This window comes from Chiloscyllium plagiosum, unplaced genomic scaffold, assembly GCF_037043375.1.
Source record: "Chiloscyllium plagiosum isolate Xiang-an unplaced genomic scaffold, Cpla_swu_hap1 HiC_scaffold_33, whole genome shotgun sequence".
Taxonomy (NCBI): Eukaryota; Metazoa; Chordata; class Chondrichthyes; order Orectolobiformes; family Hemiscylliidae; genus Chiloscyllium; species Chiloscyllium plagiosum.
The window spans coordinates 21375561-21397790 of NW_028270171.1; the positions used below are offsets into that span (position 1 = coordinate 21375561).

Here is a 22230-nt window from a genome sequence, read left to right on the forward strand (position 1 = left end):
ACGATCGCCCGAGGCTGGAACTCACTTCAGCTCCCTGGTGCCACGAGGCAGCCGTACTAACCACTGAGCCACCGTGCCACCCGTACGATTTGGAATGGTTTGTCATCATTTGTGGTGCAAGTAGCAAAATAGTTGTCAGTTTGTCAACTGGATCGGCTTCAAATGTTCTCCGCAATCTGCAGTAATGTGAACGGAGAGGTCAAATCGAGCTGCTTGTGGCGATGAGGTGCACTTGCAGCGTGACCTGTTTACATAGGGAGATCAGCTCCCTCCCCATTCTACACAGAGAGTCGGATACAAGTAGAGAGGATATTGAAAGTGGACGATAAAGAAAGGGTGCACGGACGTAATTCACTTTTCACAACTTTTCAGATTGATGTGGAATGCCAAGGAGCGAATCCTGTACGTGAGGGAAACAATGATTCGCATCAATGGGCAAGCGACACGAACACAAGGGGAGGAAATGAATAGGATCTTTCTGTCAAGGCCAACATTTCTTGCCCATCCCGAGATCACCCTGGTGGTGAGCTGCTCTCTCGCACCGCTGCAGTCCATGTGCTGTCGGTAGCCCCGCGATGCTGTTTGGGCGGGGATTCCAGATTTTGACCCAGTGACACCGGAGGAACAACGATATATTTGCAATTCAGGACAGCGAGTGCCTCGGGAAAGAACTTGCGAATGGTGGTGTTCCCACGGATCTGCTGCCGTCATCCCTCAAGGCTGTGTTGGCCATGGGTTTGGAAGGTTGCTGCCTGAGGAATTCTGGTGAATCTTGTAGATGCCGGGGAAATGACCCTGCCGCCGCCGCCGCCGCTGCTGCTGTCCCCGATCACCGGGAGAATGACCCTGCTGCTGTCCCCGATCAGCGGGAGAAACCTCTCTGCAGTCGACCTGACGTGCGCTTCCATGGCGGCTCCGGCCCGTGCCATCTGATTGGTCGTCAGCGCGATCTACGCGGCTAGGTAACAGATGGACAGAAAACCACGGGGAAAGCACTGCGACTGCTGCAAAGTGATCTTCCGATCTGGTCGGAAATCTTGGAAGGGACACGGTAAGGGAATAAACGAACTTTGAATATCATCAAACTGATGGAAAGGATAGTCGGCAAATATGACCCCCACCGTTGGAGTATTAATGTGCTATCGCTTCTCGGCCTTTTGGCTCGGAATATGTGTAGTTTCTGTTCTTATCAGTTTAATCGCTGATATCTCCCGAACGTGGGAGTGTTTGTATTAAATGGATTTTTGGAGCAGGGAGATGGCTTAAGGGCTTGCTCTGTCCCCTCCATGTATCAGCCTGGTATTGCAGTGTTTCCAGGAATGGTGCAGCCAATGCCTACTAGCCAAGTTCAAAAGCAGGTTAATGGAATGTGAATCTCTTGCCTTTGCTAGTTTGCCGTGTTGATTGCAGTGATTGTTCCATCTCTTGTCTTTTCAGTTGCATGAAACTATCATCTTTTGTTACCAGTTTTCTGTCTTATGATCCTGCTCTGCAGTTACCTGACGAAGGTGCAGCACGCTGAAAGCCAGGACAGGGTAACCCCTCTATCCGTGGCCCGAACGTGCTACAGGGAACATTCTGGAACCAGGGGGCTGCCAGGAAGGTAACTTTCCAATTTAAATGAATGGGTTTGCCCCTATCCGCCGTTTCGGTCTTCTGCGGTCGGTCTTGGAACGTATCCCACCGATGGTACGGCGGGGGTGGTGGTGACTGCTGTACTTCCAAATAACCCCGTTGGCCTGTAACCTGGTGTTGTGGGATTTTTAACACAGTCAAATCAGGTTGTGGGATCCCATAACTCAGCCAATGTCAAATGGCTATCAGATCAGCCCCCACAACCCCTTCCCCACACCCACCGACGCATCAAATTTATCCGAATATTTTCTTGAACAAGAAAGAAATGGCTTTGGTCTGTTTCCTGAATAGAGTGAAACCCCCATCTCTGTTTGTTTCTTCGCAAACTACTACGCGGAAGCAACCTGCTTTAGTGGCTATGCCTGCACGTAAAGATTATTCACACAGACGATCGCCCGAGGCTGGAACTCACTTCAGCTCCCTGGTGCCACGAGGCAGCCGTACTAACCACTGAGCCACCGTGCCACCCGTACGATTTGGAATGGTTTGTCATCATTTGTGGTGCAAGTAGCAAAATAGTTGTCAGTTTGTCAACTGGATCGGCTTCAAATGTTCTCAGCAATCTGCAGTAATGTGAACGGAGAGGTCAAATCGAGCTGCTTGTGGCGATGAGGTGCACTTGCAGCGTGACCTGTTTACATAGGGAGATCAGCTCCCTCCCCATTCTACACAGAGAGTCGGATACAAGTAGAGAGGATATTGAAAGTGGACGATAAAGAAAGGGTGCACGGACGTAATTCACTTTTCACAACTTTTCAGATTGATGTGGAATGCCAAGGAGCGAATCCTGTACGTGAGGGAAACAATGATTCGCATCAATGGGCAAGCGACACGAACACAAGGGGAGGAAATGAATAGGATCTTTCTGTCAAGGCCAACATTTCTTGCCCATCCCGAGATCACCCTGGTGGTGAGTTGCTCTCTCGCACCGCTGCAGTCCATGTGCTGTCGGTAGCCCCGCGATGCTGTTTGGGCGGGGATTCCAGATTTTGACCCAGTGACACCGGAGGAACAACGATATATTTGCAATTCAGGACAGCGAGTGCCTCGGGAAAGAACTTGCGAATGGTGGTGTTCCCACGGATCTGCTGCCGTCATCCCTCAAGGCTGTGTTGGCCATGGGTTTGGAAGGTTGCTGCCCGAGGAATTCTGGTGAATCTTGTAGATGCCGGGGAAATGACCCTGCCGCCGCCGCTGCTGCTGCTGTCCCCGATCAGCGGGAGAATGACCCTGCTGCTGTCCCCGATCAGCGGGAGAAACCTCTCTGCAGTCGACCTGACGTGCGCTTCCATGGCGGCTCCGGCCCGTGCCATCTGATTGGTCGTCAGCGCGATCTGCGCGGCTAGGTAACAGATGGACAGAAAACCACGGGGAAAGCACAGCGACTGCTGCAAAGTGATCTTCCGATCTGGTCGGAAATCTTGGAAGGTACACGGTAAGGGAATAAACGAACTTTGAATATCATCAAGCTGATGGAAAGGATAGTCGGCAAATATGACCCCCACCGTTGGAGTATTAATGTGCTATCGCTTCTCGGCCTTTTGGCTTGGAATATGTGTAGTTTCTGTTCTTATCAGTTTAATCGCTGATATCTCCCGAACGTGGGAGTGTTTGTATTAAATGGATTTTTGGAGCAGGGAGATGGCTTAAGGGCTTGCTCTGTCCCCTCCATGTATCAGCCTGGTATTGCAGTGTTTCCAGGAATGGTGCAGCCAATGCCTACTAGCCAAGTTCAAAAGCAGGTTAATGGAATGTGAATCTCTTGCCTTTGCTAGTTTGCCGTGTTGATTGCAGTGATTGTTCCATCTATTGTCTTTTCAGTTGCATGAAACTATCATCTTTTGTTACCAGTTTTCTGTCTTATGATCCTGCTCTGCAGTTACCTGACGAAGGTGCAGCACGCTGAAAGCCAGGACAGGGTAACCCCCATATCCGCGGCCCGAACGTGCTACAGGGAACATTCTGGAACCAGGGGGCTGCCAGGAAGGTAACTTTCCAATTTAAATGAATGGGTTTGCCCCTATCCGCCGTTTCGGTCTTCTGCGGTCGGTCTTGGAACGTATCCCACCGATGGTACGGCGGGGGTGGTGGTGACTGCTGTACTTCCAAATAACCCCGTTGAGCTGTAACCTGGTGTTGTGGGATTTTTAACACAGTCAAATCAGGTTGTGGGATCCCATAACTCAGCCAATGTCAAATGGCTATCAGATCAGCCCCCACAATCCCTTCCCCACACCCACCGACGCATCAAATTTATCCGAATATTTTCTTGAACAAGAAAGAAATGGCTTTGGTCTGTTTCCTGAATAGAGTGAAACCCCCATCTCTGTTTGTTTCTTCGCAAACTACTATACGGAAGCAACCTGCTTTAGTGGCTATGTCTGCACGTAAAGATTATTCACACAGACGATCGCCCGAGGCTGGAACTCACTTCAGCTCCCTGGTGCCACGAGGCAGCCGTACTAACCACTGAGCCACAATGCCACCCGTACGATTTGGAATGGTTTGTCATCGTTTGTGGTGCAAGTAGCAAAATAGTTGTCAGTTTGTCAACTGGATCGGCTTCAAATGTTCTCAGCAATCTGCAGTAATGTGAACGGAGAGGTCAAATCGAGCTGCTTGTGGCGATGAGGTGCGCTTGCAGCGTGACCTGTTTACATAGGGAGATCAGCTCCCTCCCCATTCTACACAGAGAGTCGGATACAAGTAGAGAGGATATTGAAAGTGGACGATAAAGAAAGGGTGCACGGACGTAATTCACTTTTCACAACTTTTCAGATTGATGTGGAATGCCAAGGAGCGAATCCTGTACGTGAGGGAAACAATGATTCGCATTTATGGGCGAGCGACACGAACACAAGGGGAGGAAATGAATAGGATCTTTCTGTCAAGGCCAACATTTCTTGCCCATCCCGAGATCACCCTGGTGGTGAGCTGCTCATCGAACCGCTGCAGTCCATGTGCTGTCGGTAGCCCCGCGATGCTGTTTGGGCGGGGATTCCAGATTTTGACCCAGTGACACCGGAGGAACAACGATATATTTGCAATTCAGGACAGCGAGTGCCTCGGGAAAGAACTTGCGAATGGTGGTGTTCCCACGGATCTGCTGCCGTCATCCCTCAAGGCTGTGTTGGCCATGGGTTTGGAAGGTTGCTGCCCGAGGAATTCTGGTGAATCTTGTAGATGCCGGGGAAATGACCCTGCCGCCGCCGCTGCTGCTGCTGTCCCCGATCAGCGGGAGAATGACCCTGCTGCTGTCCCCGATCAGCGGGAGAAACCTCTCTGCAGTCGACCTGACGTGCGCTTCCATGGCGGCTCCGGCCCGTGCCATCTGATTGGTCGTCAGCGCGATCTGCGCGGCTAGGTAACAGATGGACAGAAAACCACGGGGAAAGCACAGCGACTGCTGCAAAGTGATCTTCCGATCTGGTCGGAAATCTTGGAAGGTACACGGTAAGGGAATAAACGAACTTTGAATATCATCAAGCTGATGGAAAGGATAGTCGGCAAATATGACCCCCACCGTTGGAGTATTAATGTGCTATCGCTTCTCGGCCTTTTGGCTCGGAATATGTGTAGTTTCTGTTCTTATCAGTTTAATCGCTGATATCTCCCGAACGTGGGAGTGTTTGTATTAAATGGATTTTTGGAGCAGGGAGATGGCTTAAGGGCTTGCTCTGTCCCCTCCATGTATCAGCCTGGTATTGCAGTGTTTCCAGGAATGGTGCAGCCAATGCCTACTAGCCAAGTTCAAAAGCAGGTTAATGGAATGTGAATCTCTTGCCTTTGCTAGTTTGCCGTGTTGATTGCAGTGATTGTTCCATCTCTTGTCTTTTCAGTTGCATGAAACTATCATCTTTTGTTACCAGTTTTCTGTCTTATGATCCTGCTCTGCAGTTACCTGACGAAGGTGCAGCACGCTGAAAGCCAGGACAGGGTAACCCCCATATCCGCGGCCCGAACGTGCTACAGGGAACATTCTGGAACCAGGGGGCTGCCAGGAAGGTAACTTTCCAATTTAAATGAATGGGTTTGCCCCTATCCGCCGTTTCGGTCTTCTGCGGTCGGTCTTGGAACGTATCCCACCGATGGTACGGCGGGGGTGGTGGTGACTGCTGTACTTCCAAATAACCCCGTTGAGCTGTAACCTGGTGTTGTGGGATTTTTAACACAGTCAAATCAGGTTGTGGGATCCCATAACTCAGCCAATGTCAAATGGCTATCAGATCAGCCCCCACAATCCCTTCCCCACACCCACCGACGCATCAAATTTATCCGAATATTTTCTTGAACAAGAAAGAAATGGCTTTGGTCTGTTTCCTGAATAGAGTGAAACCCCCATCTCTGTTTGTTTCTTCGCAAACTACTATACGGAAGCAACCTGCTTTAGTGGCTATGTCTGCACGTAAAGATTATTCACACAGACGATCGCCCGAGGCTGGAACTCACTTCAGCTCCCTGGTGCCACGAGGCAGCCGTACTAACCACTGAGCCACAATGCCACCCGTACGATTTGGAATGGTTTGTCATCGTTTGTGGTGCAAGTAGCAAAATAGTTGTCAGTTTGTCAACTGGATCGGCTTCAAATGTTCTCAGCAATCTGCAGTAATGTGAACGGAGAGGTCAAATCGAGCTGCTTGTGGCGATGAGGTGCGCTTGCAGCGTGACCTGTTTACATAGGGAGATCAGCTCCCTCCCCATTCTACACAGAGAGTCGGATACAAGTAGAGAGGATATTGAAAGTGGACGATAAAGAAAGGGTGCACGGACGTAATTCACTTTTCACAACTTTTCAGATTGATGTGGAATGCCAAGGAGCGAATCCTGTACGTGAGGGAAACAATGATTCGCATTTATGGGCGAGCGACACGAACACAAGGGGAGGAAATGAATAGGATCTTTCTGTCAAGGCCAACATTTCTTGCCCATCCCGAGATCACCCTGGTGGTGAGCTGCTCATCGAACCGCTGCAGTCCATGTGCTGTCGGTAGCCCCGCGATGCTGTTTGGGCGGGGATTCCAGATTTTGACCCAGTGACACCGGAGGAACAACGATATATTTGCAATTCAGGACAGCGAGTGCCTCGGGAAAGAACTTGCGAATGGTGGTGTTCCCACGGATCTGCTGCCGTCATCCCTCAAGGCTGTGTTGGCCATGGGTTTGGAAGGTTGCTGCCCGAGGAATTCTGGTGAATCTTGTAGATGCCGGGGAAATGACCCTGCCGCCGCCGCTGCTGCTGCTGTCCCCGATCAGCGGGAGAATGACCCTGCTGCTGTCCCCGATCAGCGGGAGAAACCTCTCTGCAGTCGACCTGACGTGCGCTTCCATGGCGGCTCCGGCCCGTGCCATCTGATTGGTCGTCAGCGCGATCTGCGCGGCTAGGTAACAGATGGACAGAAAACCACGGGGAAAGCACAGCGACTGCTGCAAAGTGATCTTCCGATCTGGTCGGAAATCTTGGAAGGTACACGGTAAGGGAATAAACGAACTTTGAATATCATCAAGCTGATGGAAAGGATAGTCGGCAAATATGACCCCCACCGTTGGAGTATTAATGTGCTATCGCTTCTCGGCCTTTTGGCTCGGAATATGTGTAGTTTCTGTTCTTATCAGTTTAATCGCTGATATCTCCCGAACGTGGGAGTGTTTGTATTAAATGGATTTTTGGAGCAGGGAGATGGCTTAAGGGCTTGCTCTGTCCCCTCCATGTATCAGCCTGGTATTGCAGTGTTTCCAGGAATGGTGCAGCCAATGCCTACTAGCCAAGTTCAAAAGCAGGTTAATGGAATGTGAATCTCTTGCCTTTGCTAGTTTGCCGTGTTGATTGCAGTGATTGTTCCATCTATTGTCTTTTCAGTTGCATGAAACTATCATCTTTTGTTACCAGTTTTCTGTCTTATGATCCTGCTCTGCAGTTACCTGACGAAGGTGCAGCACGCTGAAAGCCAGGACAGGGTAACCCCCATATCCGCGGCCCGAACGTGCTACAGGGAACATTCTGGAACCAGGGGGCTGCCAGGAAGGTAACTTTCCAATTTAAATGAATGGGTTTGCCCCTATCCGCCGTTTCGGTCTTCTGCGGTCGGTCTTGGAACGTATCCCACCGATGGTACGGCGGGGGTGGTGGTGACTGCTGTACTTCCAAATAACCCCGTTGAGCTGTAACCTGGTGTTGTGGGATTTTTAACACAGTCAAATCAGGTTGTGGGATCCCATAACTCAGCCAATGTCAAATGGCTATCAGATCAGCCCCCACAATCCCTTCCCCACACCCACCGACGCATCAAATTTATCCGAATATTTTCTTGAACAAGAAAGAAATGGCTTTGGTCTGTTTCCTGAATAGAGTGAAACCCCCATCTCTGTTTGTTTCTTCGCAAACTACTATACGGAAGCAACCTGCTTTAGTGGCTATGTCTGCACGTAAAGATTATTCACACAGACGATCGCCCGAGGCTGGAACTCACTTCAGCTCCCTGGTGCCACGAGGCAGCCGTACTAACCACTGAGCCACAATGCCACCCGTACGATTTGGAATGGTTTGTCATCGTTTGTGGTGCAAGTAGCAAAATAGTTGTCAGTTTGTCAACTGGATCGGCTTCAAATGTTCTCAGCAATCTGCAGTAATGTGAACGGAGAGGTCAAATCGAGCTGCTTGTGGCGATGAGGTGCGCTTGCAGCGTGACCTGTTTACATAGGGAGATCAGCTCCCTCCCCATTCTACACAGAGAGTCGGATACAAGTAGAGAGGATATTGAAAGTGGACGATAAAGAAAGGGTGCACGGACGTAATTCACTTTTCACAACTTTTCAGATTGATGTGGAATGCCAAGGAGCGAATCCTGTACGTGAGGGAAACAATGATTCGCATTTATGGGCGAGCGACACGAACACAAGGGGAGGAAATGAATAGGATCTTTCTGTCAAGGCCAACATTTCTTGCCCATCCCGAGATCACCCTGGTGGTGAGCTGCTCTCTCGAACCGCTGCAGTCCATGTGCTGTCGGTAGCCCCGCGATGCTGTTTGGGCGGGGATTCCAGATTTTGACCCAGTGACACCGGAGGAACAACGATATATTTGCAATTCAGGACAGCGAGTGCCTCGGGAAAGAACTTGCGAATGGTGGTGTTCCCACGGATCTGCTGCCGTCATCCCTCAAGGCTGTGTTGGTCATGGGTTTGGAAGGTTGCTGCCTGAGGAATTCTGGTGAATCTTGTAGATGCCGGGGAAATGACCCTGCCGCCGCCGCCGCCGCTGCTGCTGTCCCCGATCAGCGGGAGAATGACCCTGCTGCTGTCCCCGATCAGCGGGAGAAACCTCTCTGCAGTCGACCTGACGTGCGCTTCCATGGCGGCTCCGGCCCGTGCCATCTGATTGGTCGTCAGCGCGATCTGCGCGGCTAGGTAACAGATGGACAGAAAACCACGGGGAAAGCACAGCGACTGCTGCAAAGTGATCTTCCGATCTGGTCGGAAATCTTGGAAGGTACACGGTAAGGGAATAAACGAACTTTGAATATCATCAAGCTGATGGAAAGGATAGTCGGCAAATATGACCCCCACCGTTGGAGTATTAATGTGCTATCGCTTCTCGGCCTTTTGGCTTGGAATATGTGTAGTTTCTGTTCTTATCAGTTTAATCGCTGATATCTCCCGAACGTGGGAGTGTTTGTATTAAATGGATTTTTGGAGCAGGGAGATGGCTTAAGGGCTTGCTCTGTCCCCTCCATGTATCAGCCTGGTATTGCAGTGTTTCCAGGAATGGTGCAGCCAATGCCTACTAGCCAAGTTCAAAAGCAGGTTAATGGAATGTGAATCTCTTGCCTTTGCTAGTTTGCCGTGTTGATTGCAGTGATTGTTCCATCTATTGTCTTTTCAGTTGCATGAAACTATCATCTTTTGTTACCAGTTTTCTGTCTTATGATCCTGCTCTGCAGTTACCTGACGAAGGTGCAGCACGCTGAAAGCCAGGACAGGGTAACCCCCATATCCGCGGCCCGAACGTGCTACAGGGAACATTCTGGAACCAGGGGGCTGCCAGGAAGGTAACTTTCCAATTTAAATGAATGGGTTTGCCCCTATCCGCCGTTTCGGTCTTCTGCGGTCGGTCTTGGAACGTATCCCACCGATGGTACGGCGGGGGTGGTGGTGACTGCTGTACTTCCAAATAACCCCGTTGAGCTGTAACCTGGTGTTGTGGGATTTTTAACACAGTCAAATCAGGTTGTGGGATCCCATAACTCAGCCAATGTCAAATGGCTATCAGATCAGCCCCCACAATCCCTTCCCCACACCCACCGACGCATCAAATTTATCCGAATATTTTCTTGAACAAGAAAGAAATGGCTTTGGTCTGTTTCCTGAATAGAGTGAAACCCCCATCTCTGTTTGTTTCTTCGCAAACTACTATACGGAAGCAACCTGCTTTAGTGGCTATGTCTGCACGTAAAGATTATTCACACAGACGATCGCCCGAGGCTGGAACTCACTTCAGCTCCCTGGTGCCACGAGGCAGCCGTACTAACCACTGAGCCACAATGCCACCCGTACGATTTGGAATGGTTTGTCATCGTTTGTGGTGCAAGTAGCAAAATAGTTGTCAGTTTGTCAACTGGATCGGCTTCAAATGTTCTCAGCAATCTGCAGTAATGTGAACGGAGAGGTCAAATCGAGCTGCTTGTGGCGATGAGGTGCGCTTGCAGCGTGACCTGTTTACATAGGGAGATCAGCTCCCTCCCCATTCTACACAGAGAGTCGGATACAAGTAGAGAGGATATTGAAAGTGGACGATAAAGAAAGGGTGCACGGACGTAATTCACTTTTCACAACTTTTCAGATTGATGTGGAATGCCAAGGAGCGAATCCTGTACGTGAGGGAAACAATGATTCGCATTTATGGGCGAGCGACACGAACACAAGGGGAGGAAATGAATAGGATCTTTCTGTCAAGGCCAACATTTCTTGCCCATCCCGAGATCACCCTGGTGGTGAGCTGCTCTCTCGAACCGCTGCAGTCCATGTGCTGTCGGTAGCCCCGCGATGCTGTTTGGGCGGGGATTCCAGATTTTGACCCAGTGACACCGGAGGAACAACGATATATTTGCAATTCAGGACAGCGAGTGCCTCGGGAAAGAACTTGCGAATGGTGGTGTTCCCACGGATCTGCTGCCGTCATCCCTCAAGGCTGTGTTGGCCATGGGTTTGGAAGGTTGCTGCCTGAGGAATTCTGGTGAATCTTGTAGATGCCGGGGAAATGACCCTGCCGCCGCCGCCGCCGCTGCTGCTGTCCCCGATCAGCGGGAGAATGACCCTGCTGCTGTCCCCGATCAGCGGGAGAAACCTCTCTGCAGTCGACCTGACGTGCGCTTCCATGGCGGCTCCGGCCCGTGCCATCTGATTGGTCGTCAGCGCGATCTGCGCGGCTAGGTAACAGATGGACAGAAAACCACGGGGAAAGCACAGCGACTGCTGCAAAGTGATCTTCCGATCTGGTCGGAAATCTTGGAAGGTACACGGTAAGGGAATAAACGAACTTTGAATATCATCAAGCTGATGGAAAGGATAGTCGGCAAATATGACCCCCACCGTTGGAGTATTAATGTGCTATCGCTTCTCGGCCTTTTGGCTTGGAATATGTGTAGTTTCTGTTCTTATCAGTTTAATCGCTGATATCTCCCGAACGTGGGAGTGTTTGTATTAAATGGATTTTTGGAGCAGGGAGATGGCTTAAGGGCTTGCTCTGTCCCCTCCATGTATCAGCCTGGTATTGCAGTGTTTCCAGGAATGGTGCAGCCAATGCCTACTAGCCAAGTTCAAAAGCAGGTTAATGGAATGTGAATCTCTTGCCTTTGCTAGTTTGCCGTGTTGATTGCAGTGATTGTTCCATCTATTGTCTTTTCAGTTGCATGAAACTATCATCTTTTGTTACCAGTTTTCTGTCTTATGATCCTGCTCTGCAGTTACCTGACGAAGGTGCAGCACGCTGAAAGCCAGGACAGGGTAACCCCCATATCCGCGGCCCGAACGTGCTACAGGGAACATTCTGGAACCAGGGGGCTGCCAGGAAGGTAACTTTCCAATTTAAATGAATGGGTTTGCCCCTATCCGCCGTTTCGGTCTTCTGCGGTCGGTCTTGGAACGTATCCCACCGATGGTACGGCGGGGGTGGTGGTGACTGCTGTACTTCCAAATAACCCCGTTGAGCTGTAACCTGGTGTTGTGGGATTTTTAACACAGTCAAATCAGGTTGTGGGATCCCATAACTCAGCCAATGTCAAATGGCTATCAGATCAGCCCCCACAATCCCTTCCCCACACCCACCGACGCATCAAATTTATCCGAATATTTTCTTGAACAAGAAAGAAATGGCTTTGGTCTGTTTCCTGAATAGAGTGAAACCCCCATCTCTGTTTGTTTCTTCGCAAACTACTATACGGAAGCAACCTGCTTTAGTGGCTATGTCTGCACGTAAAGATTATTCACACAGACGATCGCCCGAGGCTGGAACTCACTTCAGCTCCCTGGTGCCACGAGGCAGCCGTACTAACCACTGAGCCACAATGCCACCCGTACGATTTGGAATGGTTTGTCATCGTTTGTGGTGCAAGTAGCAAAATAGTTGTCAGTTTGTCAACTGGATCGGCTTCAAATGTTCTCAGCAATCTGCAGTAATGTGAACGGAGAGGTCAAATCGAGCTGCTTGTGGCGATGAGGTGCGCTTGCAGCGTGACCTGTTTACATAGGGAGATCAGCTCCCTCCCCATTCTACACAGAGAGTCGGATACAAGTAGAGAGGATATTGAAAGTGGACGATAAAGAAAGGGTGCACGGACGTAATTCACTTTTCACAACTTTTCAGATTGATGTGGAATGCCAAGGAGCGAATCCTGTACGTGAGGGAAACAATGATTCGCATTTATGGGCGAGCGACACGAACACAAGGGGAGGAAATGAATAGGATCTTTCTGTCAAGGCCAACATTTCTTGCCCATCCCGAGATCACCCTGGTGGTGAGCTGCTCTCTCGAACCGCTGCAGTCCATGTGCTGTCGGTAGCCCCGCGATGCTGTTTGGGCGGGGATTCCAGATTTTGACCCAGTGACACCGGAGGAACAACGATATATTTGCAATTCAGGACAGCGAGTGCCTCGGGAAAGAACTTGCGAATGGTGGTGTTCCCACGGATCTGCTGCCGTCATCCCTCAAGGCTGTGTTGGTCATGGGTTTGGAAGGTTGCTGCCTGAGGAATTCTGGTGAATCTTGTAGATGCCGGGGAAATGACCCTGCCGCCGCCGCCGCCGCTGCTGCTGTCCCCGATCAGCGGGAGAATGACCCTGCTGCTGTCCCCGATCAGCGGGAGAAACCTCTCTGCAGTCGACCTGACGTGCGCTTCCATGGCGGCTCCGGCCCGTGCCATCTGATTGGTCGTCAGCGCGATCTGCGCGGCTAGGTAACAGATGGACAGAAAACCACGGGGAAAGCACAGCGACTGCTGCAAAGTGATCTTCCGATCTGGTCGGAAATCTTGGAAGGTACACGGTAAGGGAATAAACGAACTTTGAATATCATCAAGCTGATGGAAAGGATAGTCGGCAAATATGACCCCCACCGTTGGAGTATTAATGTGCTATCGCTTCTCGGCCTTTTGGCTTGGAATATGTGTAGTTTCTGTTCTTATCAGTTTAATCGCTGATATCTCCCGAACGTGGGAGTGTTTGTATTAAATGGATTTTTGGAGCAGGGAGATGGCTTAAGGGCTTGCTCTGTCCCCTCCATGTATCAGCCTGGTATTGCAGTGTTTCCAGGAATGGTGCAGCCAATGCCTACTAGCCAAGTTCAAAAGCAGGTTAATGGAATGTGAATCTCTTGCCTTTGCTAGTTTGCCGTGTTGATTGCAGTGATTGTTCCATCTATTGTCTTTTCAGTTGCATGAAACTATCATCTTTTGTTACCAGTTTTCTGTCTTATGATCCTGCTCTGCAGTTACCTGACGAAGGTGCAGCACGCTGAAAGCCAGGACAGGGTAACCCCCATATCCGCGGCCCGAACGTGCTACAGGGAACATTCTGGAACCAGGGGGCTGCCAGGAAGGTAACTTTCCAATTTAAATGAATGGGTTTGCCCCTATCCGCCGTTTCGGTCTTCTGCGGTCGGTCTTGGAACGTATCCCACCGATGGTACGGCGGGGGTGGTGGTGACTGCTGTACTTCCAAATAACCCCGTTGAGCTGTAACCTGGTGTTGTGGGATTTTTAACACAGTCAAATCAGGTTGTGGGATCCCATAACTCAGCCAATGTCAAATGGCTATCAGATCAGCCCCCACAATCCCTTCCCCACACCCACCGACGCATCAAATTTATCCGAATATTTTCTTGAACAAGAAAGAAATGGCTTTGGTCTGTTTCCTGAATAGAGTGAAACCCCCATCTCTGTTTGTTTCTTCGCAAACTACTATACGGAAGCAACCTGCTTTAGTGGCTATGTCTGCACGTAAAGATTATTCACACAGACGATCGCCCGAGGCTGGAACTCACTTCAGCTCCCTGGTGCCACGAGGCAGCCGTACTAACCACTGAGCCACAATGCCACCCGTACGATTTGGAATGGTTTGTCATCGTTTGTGGTGCAAGTAGCAAAATAGTTGTCAGTTTGTCAACTGGATCGGCTTCAAATGTTCTCAGCAATCTGCAGTAATGTGAACGGAGAGGTCAAATCGAGCTGCTTGTGGCGATGAGGTGCGCTTGCAGCGTGACCTGTTTACATAGGGAGATCAGCTCCCTCCCCATTCTACACAGAGAGTCGGATACAAGTAGAGAGGATATTGAAAGTGGACGATAAAGAAAGGGTGCACGGACGTAATTCACTTTTCACAACTTTTCAGATTGATGTGGAATGCCAAGGAGCGAATCCTGTACGTGAGGGAAACAATGATTCGCATTTATGGGCGAGCGACACGAACACAAGGGGAGGAAATGAATAGGATCTTTCTGTCAAGGCCAACATTTCTTGCCCATCCCGAGATCACCCTGGTGGTGAGCTGCTCTCTCGAACCGCTGCAGTCCATGTGCTGTCGGTAGCCCCGCGATGCTGTTTGGGCGGGGATTCCAGATTTTGACCCAGTGACACCGGAGGAACAACGATATATTTGCAATTCAGGACAGCGAGTGCCTCAGGAAAGAACTTGCGAATGGTGGTGTTCCCACGGATCTGCTGCCGTCATCCCTCAAGGCTGTGTTGGCCATGGGTTTGGAAGGTTGCTGCCTGAGGAATTCTGGTGAATCTTGTAGATGCCGGGGAAATGACCCTGCCGCCGCCGCCGCCGCTGCTGCTGTCCCCGATCAGCGGGAGAATGACCCTGCTGCTGTCCCCGATCAGCGGGAGAAACCTCTCTGCAGTCGACCTGACGTGCGCTTCCATGGCGGCTCCGGCCCGTGCCATCTGATTGGTCGTCAGCGCGATCTGCGCGGCTAGGTAACAGATGGACAGAAAACCACGGGGAAAGCACAGCGACTGCTGCAAAGTGATCTTCCGATCTGGTCGGAAATCTTGGAAGGTACACGGTAAGGGAATAAACGAACTTTGAATATCATCAAGCTGATGGAAAGGATAGTCGGCAAATATGACCCCCACCGTTGGAGTATTAATGTGCTATCGCTTCTCGGCCTTTTGGCTTGGAATATGTGTAGTTTCTGTTCTTATCAGTTTAATCGCTGATATCTCCCGAACGTGGGAGTGTTTGTATTAAATGGATTTTTGGAGCAGGGAGATGGCTTAAGGGCTTGCTCTGTCCCCTCCATGTATCAGCCTGGTATTGCAGTGTTTCCAGGAATGGTGCAGCCAATGCCTACTAGCCAAGTTCAAAAGCAGGTTAATGGAATGTGAATCTCTTGCCTTTGCTAGTTTGCCGTGTTGATTGCAGTGATTGTTCCATCTATTGTCTTTTCAGTTGCATGAAACTATCATCTTTTGTTACCAGTTTTCTGTCTTATGATCCTGCTCTGCAGTTACCTGACGAAGGTGCAGCACGCTGAAAGCCAGGACAGGGTAACCCCCATATCCGCGGCCCGAACGTGCTACAGGGAACATTCTGGAACCAGGGGGCTGCCAGGAAGGTAACTTTCCAATTTAAATGAATGGGTTTGCCCCTATCCGCCGTTTCGGTCTTCTGCGGTCGGTCTTGGAACGTATCCCACCGATGGTACGGCGGGGGTGGTGGTGACTGCTGTACTTCCAAATAACCCCGTTGAGCTGTAACCTGGTGTTGTGGGATTTTTAACACAGTCAAATCAGGTTGTGGGATCCCATAACTCAGCCAATGTCAAATGGCTATCAGATCAGCCCCCACAATCCCTTCCCCACACCCACCGACGCATCAAATTTATCCGAATATTTTCTTGAACAAGAAAGAAATGGCTTTGGTCTGTTTCCTGAATAGAGTGAAACCCCCATCTCTGTTTGTTTCTTCGCAAACTACTATACGGAAGCAACCTGCTTTAGTGGCTATGTCTGCACGTAAAGATTATTCACACAGACGATCGCCCGAGGCTGGAACTCACTTCAGCTCCCTGGTGCCACGAGGCAGCCGTACTAACCACTGAGCCACAATGCCACCCGTACGATTTGGAATGGTTTGTCATCGTTTGTGGTGCAAGTAGCAAAATAGTTGTCAGTTTGTCAACTGGATCGGCTTCAAATGTTCTCAGCAATCTGCAGTAATGTGAACGGAGAGGTCAAATCGAGCTGCTTGTGGCGATGAGGTGCGCTTGCAGCGTGACCTGTTTACATAGGGAGATCAGCTCCCTCCCCATTCTACACAGAGAGTCGGATACAAGTAGAGAGGATATTGAAAGTGGACGATAAAGAAAGGGTGCACGGACGTAATTCACTTTTCACAACTTTTCAGATTGATGTGGAATGCCAAGGAGCGAATCCTGTACGTGAGGGAAACAATGATTCGCATTTATGGGCGAGCGACACGAACACAAGGGGAGGAAATGAATAGGATCTTTCTGTCAAGGCCAACATTTCTTGCCCATCCCGAGATCACCCTGGTGGTGAGCTGCTCTCTCGAACCGCTGCAGTCCATGTGCTGTCGGTAGCCCCGCGATGCTGTTTGGGCGGGGATTCCAGATTTTGACCCAGTGACACCGGAGGAACAACGATATATTTGCAATTCAGGACAGCGAGTGCCTCGGGAAAGAACTTGCGAATGGTGGTGTTCCCACGGATCTGCTGCCGTCATCCCTCAAGGCTGTGTTGGCCATGGGTTTGGAAGGTTGCTGCCTGAGGAATTCTGGTGAATCTTGTAGATGCCGGGGAAATGACCCTGCCGCCGCCGCCGCCGCTGCTGCTGTCCCCGATCAGCGGGAGAATGACCCTGCTGCTGTCCCCGATCAGCGGGAGAAACCTCTCTGCAGTCGACCTGACGTGCGCTTCCATGGCGGCTCCGGCCCGTGCCATCTGATTGGTCGTCAGCGCGATCTGCGCGGCTAGGTAACAGATGGACAGAAAACCACGGGGAAAGCACAGCGACTGCTGCAAAGTGATCTTCCGATCTGGTCGGAAATCTTGGAAGGTACACGGTAAGGGAATAAACGAACTTTGAATATCATCAAGCTGATGGAAAGGATAGTCGGCAAATATGACCCCCACCGTTGGAGTATTAATGTGCTATCGCTTCTCGGCCTTTTGGCTCGGAATATGTGTAGTTTCTGTTCTTATCAGTTTAATCGCTGATATCTCCCGAACGTGGGAGTGTTTGTATTAAATGGATTTTTGGAGCAGGGAGATGGCTTAAGGGCTTGCTCTGTCCCCTCCATGTATCAGCCTGGTATTGCAGTGTTTCCAGGAATGGTGCAGCCAATGCCTACTAGCCAAGTTCAAAAGCAGGTTAATGGAATGTGAATCTCTTGCCTTTGCTAGTTTGCCGTGTTGATTGCAGTGATTGTTCCATCTATTGTCTTTTCAGTTGCATGAAACTATCATCTTTTGTTACCAGTTTTCTGTCTTATGATCCTGCTCTGCAGTTACCTGACGAAGGTGCAGCACGCTGAAAGCCAGGACAGGGTAACCCCCATATCCGCGGCCCGAACGTGCTACAGGGAACATTCTGGAACCAGGGGGCTGCCAGGAAGGTAACTTTCCAATTTAAATGAATGGGTTTGCCCCTATCCGCCGTTTCGGTCTTCTGCGGTCGGTCTTGGAACGTATCCCACCGATGGTACGGCGGGGGTGGTGGTGACTGCTGTACTTCCAAATAACCCCGTTGAGCTGTAACCTGGTGTTGTGGGATTTTTAACACAGTCAAATCAGGTTGTGGGATCCCATAACTCAGCCAATGTCAAATGGCTATCAGATCAGCCCCCACAATCCCTTCCCCACACCCACCGACGCATCAAATTTATCCGAATATTTTCTTGAACAAGAAAGAAATGGCTTTGGTCTGTTTCCTGAATAGAGTGAAACCCCCATCTCTGTTTGTTTCTTCGCAAACTACTATACGGAAGCAACCTGCTTTAGTGGCTATGTCTGCACGTAAAGATTATTCACACAGACGATCGCCCGAGGCTGGAACTCACTTCAGCTCCCTGGTGCCACGAGGCAGCCGTACTAACCACTGAGCCACAATGCCACCCGTACGATTTGGAATGGTTTGTCATCGTTTGTGGTGCAAGTAGCAAAATAGTTGTCAGTTTGTCAACTGGATCGGCTTCAAATGTTCTCAGCAATCTGCAGTAATGTGAACGGAGAGGTCAAATCGAGCTGCTTGTGGCGATGAGGTGCGCTTGCAGCGTGACCTGTTTACATAGGGAGATCAGCTCCCTCCCCATTCTACACAGAGAGTCGGATACAAGTAGAGAGGATATTGAAAGTGGACGATAAAGAAAGGGTGCACGGACGTAATTCACTTTTCACAACTTTTCAGATTGATGTGGAATGCCAAGGAGCGAATCCTGTACGTGAGGGAAACAATGATTCGCATTTATGGGCGAGCGACACGAACACAAGGGGAGGAAATGAATAGGATCTTTCTGTCAAGGCCAACATTTCTTGCCCATCCCGAGATCACCCTGGTGGTGAGCTGCTCATCGAACCGCTGCAGTCCATGTGCTGTCGGTAGCCCCGCGATGCTGTTTGGGCGGGGATTCCAGATTTTGACCCAGTGACACCGGAGGAACAACGATATATTTGCAATTCAGGACAGCGAGTGCCTCGGGAAAGAACTTGCGAATGGTGGTGTTCCCACGGATCTGCTGCCGTCATCCCTCAAGGCTGTGTTGGCCATGGGTTTGGAAGGTTGCTGCCCGAGGAATTCTGGTGAATCTTGTAGATGCCGGGGAAATGACCCTGCCGCCGCCGCTGCTGCTGCTGTCCCCGATCAGCGGGAGAATGACCCTGCTGCTGTCCCCGATCAGCGGGAGAAACCTCTCTGCAGTCGACCTGACGTGCGCTTCCATGGCGGCTCCGGCCCGTGCCATCTGATTGGTCGTCAGCGCGATCTGCGCGGCTAGGTAACAGATGGACAGAAAACCACGGGGAAAGCACAGCGACTGCTGCAAAGTGATCTTCCGATCTGGTCGGAAATCTTGGAAGGTACACGGTAAGGGAATAAACGAACTTTGAATATCATCAAGCTGATGGAAAGGATAGTCGGCAAATATGACCCCCACCGTTGGAGTATTAATGTGCTATCGCTTCTCGGCCTTTTGGCTTGGAATATGTGTAGTTTCTGTTCTTATCAGTTTAATCGCTGATACCTCCCGAACGTGGGAGTGTTTGTATTAAATGGATTTTTGGAGCAGGGAGATGGCTTAAGGGCTTGCTCTGTCCCCTCCATGTATCAGCCTGGTATTGCAGTGTTTCCAGGAATGGTGCAGCCAATGCCTACTAGCCAAGTTCAAAAGCAGGTTAATGGAATGTGAATCTCTTGCCTTTGCTAGTTTGCCGTGTTGATTGCAGTGATTGTTCCATCTATTGTCTTTTCAGTTGCATGAAACTATCATCTTTTGTTACCAGTTTTCTGTCTTATGATCCTGCTCTGCAGTTACCTGACGAAGGTGCAGCACGCTGAAAGCCAGGACAGGGTAACCCCCATATCCGCGGCCCGAACGTGCTACAGGGAACATTCTGGAACCAGGGGGCTGCCAGGAAGGTAACTTTCCAATTTAAATGAATGGGTTTGCCCCTATCCGCCGTTTCGGTCTTCTGCGGTCGGTCTTGGAACGTATCCCACCGATGGTACGGCGGGGGTGGTGGTGACTGCTGTACTTCCAAATAACCCCGTTGAGCTGTAACCTGGTGTTGTGGGATTTTTAACACAGTCAAATCAGGTTGTGGGATCCCATAACTCAGCCAATGTCAAATGGCTATCAGATCAGCCCCCACAATCCCTTCCCCACACCCACCGACGCATCAAATTTATCCGAATATTTTCTTGAACAAGAAAGAAATGGCTTTGGTCTGTTTCCTGAATAGAGTGAAACCCCCATCTCTGTTTGTTTCTTCGCAAACTACTACGCGGAAGCAACCTGCTTTAGTGGCTATGCCTGCACGTAAAGATTATTCACACAGACGATCGCCCGAGGCTGGAACTCACTTCAGCTCCCTGGTGCCACGAGGCAGCCGTACTAACCACTGAGCCACCGTGCCACCCGTACGATTTGGAATGGTTTGTCATCATTTGTGGTGCAAGTAGCAAAATAGTTGTCAGTTTGTCAACTGGATCGGCTTCAAATGTTCTCCGCAATCTGCAGTAATGTGAACGGAGAGGTCAAATCGAGCTGCTTGTGGCGATGAGGTGCACTTGCAGCGTGACCTGTTTACATAGGGAGATCAGCTCCCTCCCCATTCTACACAGAGAGTCGGATACAAGTAGAGAGGATATTGAAAGTGGACGATAAAGAAAGGGTGCACGGACGTAATTCACTTTTCACAACTTTTCAGATTGATGTGGAATGCCAAGGAGCGAATCCTGTACGTGAGGGAAACAATGATTCGCATCAATGGGCAAGCGACACGAACACAAGGGGAGGAAATGAATAGGATCTTTCTGTCAAGGCCAACATTTCTTGCCCATCCCGAGATCACCCTGGTGGTGAGCTGCTCTCTCGCACCGCTGCAGTCCATGTGCTGTCGGTAGCCCCGCGATGCTGTTTGGGCGGGGATTCCAGATTTTGACCCAGTGACACCGGAGGAACAACGATATATTTGCAATTCAGGACAGCGAGTGCCTCGGGAAAGAACTTGCGAATGGTGGTGTTCCCACGGATCTGCTGCCGTCATCCCTCAAGGCTGTGTTGGCCATGGGTTTGGAAGGTTGCTGCCTGAGGAATTCTGGTGAATCTTGTAGATGCCGGGGAAATGACCCTGCCGCCGCCGCCGCCGCTGCTGCTGTCCCCGATCACCGGGAGAATGACCCTGCTGCTGTCCCCGATCAGCGGGAGAAACCTCTCTGCAGTCGACCTGACGTGCGCTTCCATGGCGGCTCCGGCCCGTGCCATCTGATTGGTCGTCAGCGCGATCTACGCGGCTAGGTAACAGATGGACAGAAAACCACGGGGAAAGCACTGCGACTGCTGCAAAGTGATCTTCCGATCTGGTCGGAAATCTTGGAAGGGACACGGTAAGGGAATAAACGAACTTTGAATATCATCAAACTGATGGAAAGGATAGTCGGCAAATATGACCCCCACCGTTGGAGTATTAATGTGCTATCGCTTCTCGGCCTTTTGGCTCGGAATATGTGTAGTTTCTGTTCTTATCAGTTTAATCGCTGATATCTCCCGAACGTGGGAGTGTTTGTATTAAATGGATTTTTGGAGCAGGGAGATGGCTTAAGGGCTTGCTCTGTCCCCTCCATGTATCAGCCTGGTATTGCAGTGTTTCCAGGAATGGTGCAGCCAATGCCTACTAGCCAAGTTCAAAAGCAGGTTAATGGAATGTGAATCTCTTGCCTTTGCTAGTTTGCCGTGTTGATTGCAGTGATTGTTCCATCTCTTGTCTTTTCAGTTGCATGAAACTATCATCTTTTGTTACCAGTTTTCTGTCTTATGATCCTGCTCTGCAGTTACCTGACGAAGGTGCAGCACGCTGAAAGCCAGGACAGGGTAACCCCTCTATCCGTGGCCCGAACGTGCTACAGGGAACATTCTGGAACCAGGGGGCTGCCAGGAAGGTAACTTTCCAATTTAAATGAATGGGTTTGCCCCTATCCGCCGTTTCGGTCTTCTGCGGTCGGTCTTGGAACGTATCCCACCGATGGTACGGCGGGGGTGGTGGTGACTGCTGTACTTCCAAATAACCCCGTTGGCCTGTAACCTGGTGTTGTGGGATTTTTAACACAGTCAAATCAGGTTGTGGGATCCCATAACTCAGCCAATGTCAAATGGCTATCAGATCAGCCCCCACAACCCCTTCCCCACACCCACCGACGCATCAAATTTATCCGAATATTTTCTTGAACAAGAAAGAAATGGCTTTGGTCTGTTTCCTGAATAGAGTGAAACCCCCATCTCTGTTTGTTTCTTCGCAAACTACTACGCGGAAGCAACCTGCTTTAGTGGCTATGCCTGCACGTAAAGATTATTCACACAGACG

The 22230-nt window shown here is 50.3% G+C and overlaps 11 non-coding genes across 11 annotated transcripts; all 11 read left to right on the forward strand.

The window, feature by feature from the left end:
* The first annotated feature begins 1141 nt into the window (after nt 1–1141).
* LOC148141265 (U2 spliceosomal RNA) lies at nt 1142–1333 on the forward strand. The gene has a single exon (XR_015752617.1). It is a non-coding gene; the product is annotated as a U2 spliceosomal RNA (small nuclear RNA).
* Nucleotides 1334–3160: 1827 nt separating this feature from the next.
* LOC148141266 (U2 spliceosomal RNA) lies at nt 3161–3352 on the forward strand. Its single transcript, XR_015752658.1, has one exon. It is a non-coding gene; the product is annotated as a U2 spliceosomal RNA (small nuclear RNA).
* Nucleotides 3353–5178: 1826 nt separating this feature from the next.
* On the forward strand, nt 5179–5370 carry LOC148141267 (U2 spliceosomal RNA). The gene has a single exon (XR_015752618.1). It is a non-coding gene; the product is annotated as a U2 spliceosomal RNA (small nuclear RNA).
* A 1826-nt stretch (nt 5371–7196) lies between these two features.
* On the forward strand, nt 7197–7388 carry LOC148141268 (U2 spliceosomal RNA). Its single transcript, XR_015752619.1, has one exon. It is a non-coding gene; the product is annotated as a U2 spliceosomal RNA (small nuclear RNA).
* A 1830-nt stretch (nt 7389–9218) lies between these two features.
* On the forward strand, nt 9219–9410 carry LOC148141269 (U2 spliceosomal RNA). The gene has a single exon (XR_015752669.1). It is a non-coding gene; the product is annotated as a U2 spliceosomal RNA (small nuclear RNA).
* Nucleotides 9411–11240: 1830 nt separating this feature from the next.
* On the forward strand, nt 11241–11432 carry LOC148141270 (U2 spliceosomal RNA). The gene has a single exon (XR_015752680.1). It is a non-coding gene; the product is annotated as a U2 spliceosomal RNA (small nuclear RNA).
* Nucleotides 11433–13262: 1830 nt separating this feature from the next.
* On the forward strand, nt 13263–13454 carry LOC148141271 (U2 spliceosomal RNA). Its single transcript, XR_015752691.1, has one exon. It is a non-coding gene; the product is annotated as a U2 spliceosomal RNA (small nuclear RNA).
* Nucleotides 13455–15284: 1830 nt separating this feature from the next.
* Nucleotides 15285–15476, forward strand: LOC148141272 (U2 spliceosomal RNA). The gene has a single exon (XR_015752702.1). It is a non-coding gene; the product is annotated as a U2 spliceosomal RNA (small nuclear RNA).
* Nucleotides 15477–17306: 1830 nt separating this feature from the next.
* LOC148141273 (U2 spliceosomal RNA) lies at nt 17307–17498 on the forward strand. Its single transcript, XR_015752620.1, has one exon. It is a non-coding gene; the product is annotated as a U2 spliceosomal RNA (small nuclear RNA).
* Nucleotides 17499–19324: 1826 nt separating this feature from the next.
* Nucleotides 19325–19516, forward strand: LOC148141274 (U2 spliceosomal RNA). The gene has a single exon (XR_015752608.1). It is a non-coding gene; the product is annotated as a U2 spliceosomal RNA (small nuclear RNA).
* A 1830-nt stretch (nt 19517–21346) lies between these two features.
* On the forward strand, nt 21347–21538 carry LOC148141275 (U2 spliceosomal RNA). The gene has a single exon (XR_015752621.1). It is a non-coding gene; the product is annotated as a U2 spliceosomal RNA (small nuclear RNA).
* Nucleotides 21539–22230: the final 692 nt, after the last annotated feature.